Here is a 12,174-nt window from a genome sequence, read left to right on the forward strand (position 1 = left end):
CAGGCCACATGCTGCCTGAGGTCAAGATAATAGTGGCTTAGTGGATAGCAGTTCTGGAGTGGTCAGGACACTAACTGAATTTTCTCCCTGTGCTTTTATTGGTTTCCTCCCACACGCCAAAGACATGCTGGTAGGTCCATTGGCTCCTGTTTAAATCGGCCTTAGTTTGTGTGTAAGTGTATGTATGTATATGAGATAGGGACCTTAGATTGTAAGCTCCTGAGGGCCAAAGACTGACATGCAAGTAAATTGTTGGCACTATATACCTATAATAAAAAAATAAGGTATCGGAGTTATGTGCATGTATGTAGTAATGGTGAATTGTAGAAAATACTTTTAAATATACAATAAAAACATTCAGTTCTATGAATTAAAATGTATAGTTCTTACACCAATTTGCTATTTTGAGAAATCAACATTTTAACACTATTCTGATCCAATTACTGAATTATTATTATTTTACTTTCAGAAAGAGCAAATATACAAAGGGTCTGGTTTTTGAAGTTAGATATATCCAATCAGGTGAAGAAAAAGCTCACTCACGATGCTTGGATGCTTGAATGCTTGAATGCTTGAAGTTAAAACAGAATAACTTTAAACTGCCTTAAAGTAGAACTCCAGGGAGCAACCAGCTCAGAGGATTGGATGAGTATAATTTGTTTTACCTAAATACAAAAGAGAACCTAACCCTTGCAGTGCTGGGGTAGCCTCCCTGCAGGGGTTATGATTTTTTTCTCTGCTACTGCTTTAACACTTCAGTAAAAAAAGCCCTATTTTGCAAACATACTAACCATTTTCATAAATCAGATGCAAACAATTAGCAAATTTAATTCATTTCAGCAGTTCATTAATCATAATAGACAAAAACATAAAACATGCAACTTGAAGTAAATAACTGAAAATAATGGAATTTTCAGGGATATTCTTTAGCCTTTTTTTAAGCTAACACTGGTTTGACTTTAACATTTTTACTATTGCTTATTTAGACAATTTTATCTCTTGCTACATAGATATTTAACCAATTGTAAAAAAAAAAAGCAATGTGAAAAGCAAATTTCTGTTTACCTATATAATCTGCACACAATTGGGTATTTAAAGTAAACAGATATTTGCTTTTCACACTATTGGATAATTGAAATGCATATTCACACAATTTATTTACTGGAGAGTCTCCAATCCTTTAGTAAATCAGCCTCAATGTGCTGCTAATAATATGACTGTCAAAAAGTAGTTACATGTTTTAGTAGAAAGAGATTATAGTCACCTATGTAGGCTTAGCATTACTGGAACAATTCAAATGTTATCAATGCATTATTATTTTTGCAGCATAGTAATGCTGATGCATGCAATGAATGTTCCTATTAATAACATGAAAATATATATGATGATGTACATTTTTTTTATTACTAGAAATACAGATGCTTTTACTCCAGTGTTTATGCAGGACCATTGTGTCATTAGCTGGTATATAGTATAAACCTATATCCCAGATAATCTTATACAGGTTCTAAATTTTGGATAATGACCTTCAAAAGTTTAATTTGACATATTATCTTTTAAACTTTATTAATGGATTTCACTTGATCTTTCAACCTTACTATAATTATTGAAAGAGCTAATTACACAGATTTATGATATCTTAATATGTGCTAATTAAGTTATTCCATGATGTTTGAAGTCTTTGCTCTTAAAGAATTAGTCAGTTGAAAATAACTGAAACCAGTGCATGGAAGTTTCTAGTAAAGACTATTCTTCAAACTGCACTGCAACAATTACATTGGGTAGCTTATTACAAGGAAAACATGGGCATGAAGCAAATATATCATTAGCTCATAACTTTTTTTCTGGAGCTAATTAGGAGTTGCAAAATGTAATAGAGCCTTCTGTGAAACTGCTGTGTGACTTCACGTGTATTTTGCTTTCAATAAGCTTTAAAGCAGGGAGCTGGCATGCTTCTGGTTAATTTCATAATGTCTAGCTCTAGAGTTGCAATGTGGTGACAGGTCTCATTGTAGGGATTTATAGGTACACTTTGGACCCCATGCCTAACAAATTAGAGCATTTTTAGTCTTTGTGCTCAAGTCCTCATGTTATAAATCATGTACCCAGCTTCTGAGTTGTACAATGTAAACCAATGAGACATACATTTTTAGCATTGTCTATTAACAAGATGATGTTCTTTGCTATTCACTGAGTTTGGTTTATGGCTTTAACAGCTTTATGGGAAATGTTTAATGTGTGTTCTGCTTCAATAAATTCTCTTGGGGATAAAAAAAACATTTCAATGCATTTGAGAAATTTCCGAGTGTGGACTTGATTAACCTAAAGCACAGGATCATAAGTTTTCTCCTACAGGTCCACGTATGCTAAGTATGATGACTTTTTGTGCTTGATAAAACTGCCATTGGACACACTCATTCAGAGCCTTACATTTCTTCTGCTTCCAGGTACTTTTGAATATTGTGCATTCCATTAGAAACACCCCAGTGGCTACTTTACAACACAGACAGGGGCCATGTGGAACAAAAGTAACTACCCTCCAGAAGGAAGGACAGTGTCAGCAGGAATTCAGAGATAATTTGAGCATCTACAGCTGAGTGCTACACAAAAAGCTAAATTTTTCTTAATAGTTAGGGTACTTGAAAGCACTTTTAAGGTTTAACTCCAGAGTTTAGTGTCACTTTAACTCACAGATACCATAACAATGTGTTGTTGAAAGCCCAGATACAATCCTTGTACATTCTCAAGTAGTAGCACAATGGAGTAGTGTTTAGGAATATGCCTGTGCTCTTTAGCAAACTCAAAAAAGGAAGACATTTATTTAAGAGCAGTGGTTAATTCCATTGAATTGTAACTTCTCTCCTTTTAGACTGTAAATTCTCATGAGCAAAGCCCTTTTTACCCTCTTGTATGGAATTATATTGTAACTGTACTCCCCATATTTTGTTAAGTGCTACACAAACTATTGGTGCTAATAAATCCTGTATAATAATAATAATTGTAACCTCCCACTAACCCCCTTTTTTCTAAGGCAACAGTTTTATATTGGACACCCTCCAAAGATCAACTCAAGGGTACATTGCAAAATCCTCAAGCAGATAAGAAGATATAAGGATTGCAAACATTTGTTGCACATGATAACATCATATTCATAGGTCTACCATGATAAAAACACCAACAGTGGCTTCAATGTTTTCTTCTGATACATGTTAAAGTATACAGAGATTGCTATAATACCCAGCCAGCAGAGCACATGTTCAGTGATATGCTGTACCTGTTCAGACAAAGATACAATTTATTTTTGAAAAGCAGTGGTTAGACCCATTGTAACCTCCCACTAACCTCATTTTTGGTTGTGTTGTTTTCATGGTAAACTTATGAATACAATATTATCAAGTGCAACAAATGTTTGTAATCCTTAACTTTCACCTATTCGAGTATTTTCCACTGGTACCCATCCTACTCTTTTTCGGATGTTCACTATAGGGAAGAGTACATTTTAGGTAACTTTGCTCTAAATCTAAACTATATGTCCCATTTTTGACTAATGAAAACCTAGGTCTTTACGAATACTTTGTTACCTTATGATCATCCACAAGCCTTCTCTTACTGACCACTGAAATCTTTAATTAGGCTAGGTTGAGAAGGTAACTTTGTGAGTTTTTTTAATTAAGGGATTAACTGACTCATGCCCCTCTATGCCTTTAAGGAGGAAGGGGCTCTCTCCACTGTATGTCTACTCACAGTTAAATTATTGCTATACATATGTCCCAATTTTGGTACAAATAAGGTTAAAGGTGCCATACTTAATAGAGGTGCCTTGCATGGCAGTGTGACTTCACATATTTTTACAAATGTAATTTAACGATGGAAACAGCTTAAAAAAGCTTTGCTTACTTGCTGACTAGCTGAGTGCTGCCAAATGTTATAGTATCAATTGAATTACCCCACCAACATGCACTTTTCTGTTGCTGATTAGAAATTAGTTTGATTGGCTAATAATACTTGGTTCAAGAAAGGGCAGTGAGTGAAATTCTGCCTATATCCAAAAATACCAGGTATTTCTCAGAATAATGAGTGAATATAGGAAAGGTGAGTATGTGCAGCTGGGGTGGACAGCACTTATGTGAACCTGCTGCCTTGCCCTTCATGGACAAAGCACCGATTCCCTTTAAGGTGTCAGTATCCTAAAGGTACATACATGTGTTCCATAAATCACCTTTATTGTGTGTGTAAACCCAATCACTGAAATCTAATACAAGCTTTAAAGAAGAACTCCAAATGGGGCCACCCCTGCACTGAAAGAGTTAAGGGTTCATTTTGTCTAGTGGGCTCCAATAACGCTACATTCCTTGGTCCCAAGGTGGACAATTCTCACCTCTTTCCCACCTCTCCCCTCCCCCCTCCCCCCCGTCCCTCAGTGTCCTCATGTATAATGCAAGTCAGTGGACCTGCATAAGAGGTGAGGACATAATTGGTCCTTAGGCCTTAGAGGGGAGAACAGGATGTGACGACTGGTCTAGCAACCCAGAAGGAGCCAGTGGATCAGTTGAGTAATACAGCTTTTTTTATTAAAAGTGTACCTGGTGATTCTGCCATGAAGGTCCTTGTTCAGGCTCTTCCTGTTATAGGGTGACAATGCTCTGATGCTGTCTCTCAATTACTCTTCTGTTTTGTCACCCTCTCACTTGTGCTTCCAGGGGACACTATAAGCTGCTGTTCTAAGGTTCATTGCACAGGCTTATTCCACCATTGTGACTATCAGGAAGTCCTCCCTGAGCAATAATATGCAGATTATAAAAGCAGTAAACTATATTTTCTAAAAGAAGAAAACATATATATATATATATACTGTATATAGTGATAACATGTGTAGTATGTTATTCTGATTTAGAAATACAGGTCACATTTTAAGTCCTGAAAATCACTTCAACAACTTTTTTTTCCAAATGTATATTGGCTTCAGTGACTGTATCTGGTGCATGTCAATATATGTGTACATAGATTGCTATAACACCTAGTCAGCAGAGCACAACTTTAGTTACACCTTTATATAGCTGTACCTGAACAGGTTTAATGAGATGTTCTTTTAAGGTACCGTATATACTCGAGTATAAGCCGTCCCGAATATAAGCCGAGGTACCTAATTTTACCACAAAAAACTGGGAAAAAGTATTGACTCGAATATAAGCCGAGGGTGGGAAATGAGGCAGCTACTGGTAAATGTACAAAATGAAGATAGATACCAATAAAATTACATGAATATTTATTTAAAAGAAAAACAATAACCTAGCTCTGTAAGTGGAAAAGGGGGTACAGGGCTACATATCATGTACTACGGATCATTTAACCCATTCATATTAGCAGAGGATAATTGTAAATCTATTGTTCAGTGCATTCTATATGTAGTATATAGTACATGTACATATAGAGTGCCTGCAACAATACATTTACAATGATCCTCTGCTAACATGAATGGGTTAAATGATCCATAGTACAGGGCTACATACAGATCATTTAATACATTCATGTTAGTATAATTGTAAATGTATTGTCTGCACTGTATTAGCAGTATATACTCTATATAGAGTATATACTGCTAATACAGTGCAGACAATACATAATTGCTTAATAAATCCCCCAAATCTCCCCTCACTCACTCTGTCCGTTTGCCGGTGATCGATCAAAACTACGAACACATCACCGGAGAGAGCAGGGACGAGTCAATGGTCTACTTGAATACCTTTAAAAACAATGAAAACATTCAGATTAGCATGCTTTATACGGTTATATATGGCCTCATAAACATAAAGGAGACTACCAGTATGGAAAACAATAACTTATTATTACACTGAGTTTTGTGTCCTTGTTACTGATTTGTTCCTATAATAAGTATATAACGGTTAGGGTTTATTATGTGACCTTAAAAAGAACTCATGTAAATTAATGCAAAATGAACTTGGCTGAACTAACAATGGGTACATCCAGATTACCTATTATGGATATAAAATCATTAACTTGAATCGTGTTCATAGCAAGTGTTGCCAGACCACAGACTGGTACAAATTATATAATCTCACTTTACTTTGTATGTATCTTTTTTCTTTCTGCTGTTACATAGCATTGACACTCCTTGAGGTTCATGTTTCCCTAATAGTAGTAAGGAATGCTTTCGAGTTGTACAACAGTTAGGTTGACAGATGTAACTATTGTAGCACCAACACACATTACAGTATATTGTGTTGTTAAACATGAGCAGATTGGCACAGAACAATTCCCGTTGACAACATCCATTACATAAATAGTTTTCTTGGATTGAGTAAATCATCACCGAGACATGGAGATGTAAAATATAGCTCTGCAGAAATTACCTGGAATTCTGTCAGCTGAAGTATGTCTTGTATAGTTTCAAGGACTCCACATGCAGTCCTATTGCCTGAACCTGTCAAAATCACAGGTATGAAAAGATAGGCTTTTGATGTCTATGGACACTTTAAGGGCCCATTAACAATATTGTGCTGTGGTAATTCAACACACAGTAACACAACCTGGTGTTGTTATGATGCAGTGCCACTCATTTTAAATGCCACCCCGATGCACCTTGCTGGCACAGTGCCCTCCCAAAACTGCTACATGCACCTTTATGGTGTGTTTTTATGCATTAGGCAGCCCATACATTTAAATTGGGTTGGCATTAAGAATAAGTGGCACCACATCATACCAATGCAAGTATGTGTTGCATTACAATAGCACAAAAGTGCGAATGGGCCCTTTTAATGTGTAAACAAACAACATCTCAATAAAAGGAGTACATTGCACTCCTATTTTAATTTTTACTCATATATGCTATTTAAAGGGCCACATTAAAAGATCCTCTCTCCACTGAATAGTATTATTTACAAAATGTCCCCCATGGTAGTACCCAGCTACCCATGTCCTTTTTTAACAAAAGCTTGCTAATTGGCCTTGAAATAGGACAAAAAGAAATTAAAAGGATACTGCTTCTGTAGACTTTACTTCACTATGTCAGGGGACATTTTTGCTGGGTTCGCTTATCCCAATAAAATGTTATAGCATGCTTGCACTACTAGTGTAGAAGCATGGCTTTGTGCTTTTAAGTTATCATGACAGTTTCTCAATAAAACCTATAATAATGACAGAAGAAAAGCTGGCCGCAAACCAGATTCGCTGTGATAGTTGCGGCTTTTCTTCTGTTTCATATTGGACCAAGGATGTGCTCCCAGTGGCAAGCACCCGGCTCATTCTTTTGCCGAGCAGTGCTTCTTTTGTGTGTTCTCCTATAATAATGAAAGTTGAGAGCCAAATCTGTAATAAAATATGGAATATGATTTATTATCATAATCTAAATAAATGTTATTCTGCATTAAATTGATGCATCTCATAAAGACAAAAACCTGTTCTGATATAACATACATGCTTATAATAGATATCGATGCTTATTTTTTATATTAATTTAATGACCACCCAAAAAAAGTAAGATAAAAGACAACACAGATCTGTTTAGTTACACTGCAATAGTTTATTATCCTAAGTAAGGATTTCAAATTATTATTTTGCTTCTCACATTTCTAGTTAATCTGCAGGCATTATAGCAAGCTATAATGAGACATGTGATGCTTTTATGAGTTACTGCAGTGTGTATTAAATTCACATTATGTACTTATACCAGTAATCTCCCACAAAGCAGGATTATTTTACATGTTAAGTCCAGCATTGCATACCTATTAATTTATCATTTTATATCTAACATATAAGTTAACCCATTGATACAAATGCTTGTGTTAACAAAACTCAGTTTGTCGATGTTTCATGGTTGCTACATCATTCTGTAAATCATTCTTAATTATAATTACACTAAAAACCCTAAGAGTTCTGGGTGGGATGAAATCTCCAGTCATGGGGCCAGGTGTTGCCAATGACCAGAATGGGCTGATCAGATGGTTGAGAGCAGCCTTATTAGGAGTCTGGACACGAGCTCAAGAGAATAGTGGATGTGCAGGAGGCACATGGCCACAAGCAGACTCTGGTGCATGCTGGTAGCACATGTGGAACAGCCGGGGGAGGCTTGGAGAGGTCCAAAGGGTTGGTGATAGCCAAGGGAACGGTTGGACAGATTGAGAGTCAGTGACCCATGAGGTGTATGCAGTTACAAGAATTAAACAGGGGTGTGGTGAGACGCTTGGAGCTGCGGAAAGCTACTAAGCGATACTAAGGACTGCAATTGTGGATTAAGACACTGGGAGTGTACAGGAGAACCTGATGTTGGTGAGGCAGTAACATTTTGTTTTGATGATATTCTTGTGAACTGTTATGTTTCTTTAAGCTGAAGAAAAGTTGATTATGTGAAGTACATGGATTGTTGGCCTTTTTGAAAATAAAGACTGGTCTTTTTATGTATATATAATTGTATAAATTTTTTTCTAATTAGGTTCGAAGCAAAATATATAGCAACTGAACAAGGCGATATCTGAAAGTAAACAAACTCGTGTGTGCATCCTAAGTTAGACTTTGCTTTTTTGTTAAAGCTCTTTTAATATCCTCATCACTCAAAGACGGATCCTATTTGTGGTGCACTACTACGTTGACATAGTCAGCTGTACATTTTTATCTAAAATGCTATAAAACCAAGTTTTTTTTTTAAAGTTTTGGATAGAGGGGTTACAACCGCTGTCATTTTTTATGCTCTTTGTGTCCCCATTAGAGACTGACACTCTAAATTTGCTCTGGTGAATATTATCTAGGGACTGAAAATGAAGGACAATCCAATATTTTGAGTTGTCATTAGAACAGTAGTAATGGTTAAATCTATCAATGTGGACAGTTGTTCTCATGCCAATTCCTTTTACTTTGAATACATTCTCAGAACAGGAAGTAAAGGGAAATCCCTCAAATGGGACAGAGATGGTAAAAAAATACTGATGGGGGTTTTAACCTTTTTCTACTGTATCCAAAATAAAAAAAACAGGTTTTGGCTTTAGATACTGTCGACTTTGACTTCAAGCCACATTTAAAACTGAACTATTGCATGACTACACTTGCAAAGGTAATGCTTACCTCATTGATACCTGATAATTACATTCTTTTACATCAAAAACTAGAGATGTAAAAACTATGGGAGACCATATACTCAACCATATAATCAACTTAAGATGATTCTTCCATTTAGAGCTTTACTGTCACAAAAACAAATGTTATGATACTGTAACATTGGTAGAACTGGGAAGTGTACATTGATTTCCAGTGGCCCAGTGAGGTACTGAAAAACTGGCTGATCTCTTACCAACTGTAGGGAAGGGGGGAATTAAAGGAGAACTATGGGGTCAGTGTTTTTCCCCATAGTTCTCCTTAGGGTAACGGGAGGACACAAACTAGCGTCCTCCCGTTACCCTAAGCTCAGTATACCGCGAGCTACAGCTCGCGGTATACTGAGACGCCGCAGCCGGAGCGGATCCCGACGTAGATGACGGGATCCGCCCAGCTGCGTGAGTGACAGCTGGCTCTGCCTATCTAGAGGCAGAGCCAGCTGTACCCGCCCCCTCCCCCGTCCGTTCCGCCAGTCAGCGCTGGCAGATCGGAGCGGGGAGAGGGGAATCCAGCCCCTCCCCCTGTCACGGCAGAGAGCCGTGACAGGATCGAGAGGTGAGCAAACCTGGTATGTGTTCGCTCACCTCCCGATCTACTGAGCCGACCTGTGACAGTCTCATTGTCACAGGTCAGCTAGAACTATGAGGTGAGTGGAAATCACTCATCTCATAATTCTCCTTTAAGAGAGAGAAATACATTATGTAGTGTAAATATTGGCGCATTTTTCGTCGACCAAATTTACACAAAATTATCAGACAAGTTCTATGTGGTGTTGTACCAACTAAGACAAATCATGTTAACAGTGCTATGTGACAGTTTCTATAAATGTCCGATCACGTGTGCTTAGGAATCCAGGAAGTTGTTAAAAGTGATAGATAGATAGATAGAAGGCAGTACTCACTACATAATAGGGATTTTTTCAAGTAAGTTTTGATTGCATTTTTAAAAGCAACTATAGTATGTATTTCTATTACAATGCTGATGTAATAACAGGAAAGTATATGCTGTGACTTTAGAACTCCTTTAAGCTGCATGTTAAACTTTTTTAGTCATCCGTGATTTCCCTAAATACAAATGGGCTGATTTATTGAAGGAATTGAGGATCTTCATTAAAACATGTCTGAATAGTTACTTCAGTTACCCAATTATCATAATTATACAGGATTTATTTAGCTTTAAAAGTTTGTGCAAAGAGAACATACAGTTACATTGCATTGCAAGACAAGAGGATTAGGAGGGTCCTGCTCTTTAGAGCTTGCAATCTAAAAGGAGAGAGGTTACAATGCAACAATGTAAAATGCATATGCGCAAGATTTGGTATCCAAAGTGAACTTCACACGGTTGGAAAACTATTTTGTTTCAGTGGACATTGTCAGTTCCTTAAGTAAACCCGCCTCATTCCTTCATATTGCCAGCATTTGTCCTTAGGCTTGTGGAGAAAAGTTGGGAAGGCTCATGCTTATACCTCCAAACCTGAATTATTAGAGGGAATACAATAATCAGAAAAGGTTTTTAAACACTACTACCCCAGATAAATATCAGTCCATGGCATGTGCAGGTAGCTCCTTACATTGTCATTTAAGGACACTCATCTAATCTTTATCTAATCCCTTGCATTACTTATCCAGATTCTGCATCAGCATGCAAAACAAGTTATTTTGCATTGTTAGCCAAAATATTTTAAAATACTACGAGAAAACAGATTGTTCTTTTTTAGGGAAGTTTTCCCAGTTTAACAGGTGTCATCATAGACATTTAAGAACAAAAAAAAACAGCTTTTACAAGTCCTTTGAGCTGCCTGATTGCTGCTCATATTACCTAAAAAACTCAAAAGTCAATGTAATTAAAAAATTATAAAACAAAAATAATAAAGGTAGCCTTGATGTTCCCTTATTCTCAGTTGAGAAAACAGTAAAGCATCTGAATGTTTATACATCAAAAGTGGAATAAGGGCTCCCACCTGTGCATGAACATTATGGACCTATAGTGATTGATTTATTACATTAATTTTCACTTTGCAAGGGAATTTTTACGTAGCTTAGTGAATGTGGTGAAAATTCACTTATTAAAGAACACAAAATCATGTGCAAAAAAAATCTAAATAAAACAGAATTGTTTGTTTGCATGTGACTAGGTGGTTCAAGTCAGCTTCACCTCATTCACTATGTTAAGTCAAAACCCCTTGGGAAGTGAAAATTAACATTGCTAAGTAAACTGGCCACACTCCTTCAGTAAATCAATTCCACAGGCACTGTAAACTTAAAGTTCAGAAATTAAAGGAAAATATATTTGCCCTCACAGGTCTTAAAAAAAGACTTTGTTCAATATGATCATGGATCTTTAGTCTTTGAAAGGATAAAATACATTGCTAATGAAGGAACACAGTTCTCTAATATGGGATGCACGCAGGTGTTTCTTCTCTGCTATTTGTTGCCATCTTTATCTGTTTCTATAAAAGAGCAGAGTTATCATAATTTGTTTTATCACAAATTGAAATCAATAAACAAAACAAAGACTACATTCAAGGCTATACAGACAGACTATAGAAGACATTCAGACTATAACAACGCAGGTATACATTTGGCTAATAAGTTCTACTATAGTTGTCTTTCTCTTTTTTCTTTTCTTTTCTCTCTTTATTTCCTTCCCTTCCCTCCTTCCAAAGAATAATACTTTAGACCATTTAGACTTTGTGAGCCCCTATATGCACACAACCTTACTGTGTTTTCCTGATAATGGGTGATTACAACCTTTTGGAGCACAAAAGTATTATAATATTTTTCTTACTATTGTCTATGTGACCGGTTATGTTTGTTAATTGGTTTATTTAAAGATAGGTCTACAGACCACATAACACATGCACCCTGTCAGGTGGTTATTTTTATTATGCTTAACACCAGCCAGGTGGTGCTTTGCTAACAACAAAGGCAGACTTGCCTCTGCATGAAGGAAACTTCAGAGAGCAACAAAGTTGAGAGGCAATGAAGTGCTGACACAAGCAGCTGTGAAGTGTTTAGCCTCCAGCTAGATTATGCACAACATATATTTTACCAGAGTGGTAAAAAGATT

This window comes from Nanorana parkeri, unplaced genomic scaffold (assembly GCF_000935625.1).
Source record: "Nanorana parkeri isolate BGI_ZX_2015 unplaced genomic scaffold, ASM93562v1 scaffold407, whole genome shotgun sequence".
Classification (NCBI taxonomy): Eukaryota; Metazoa; Chordata; class Amphibia; order Anura; family Dicroglossidae; genus Nanorana; species Nanorana parkeri.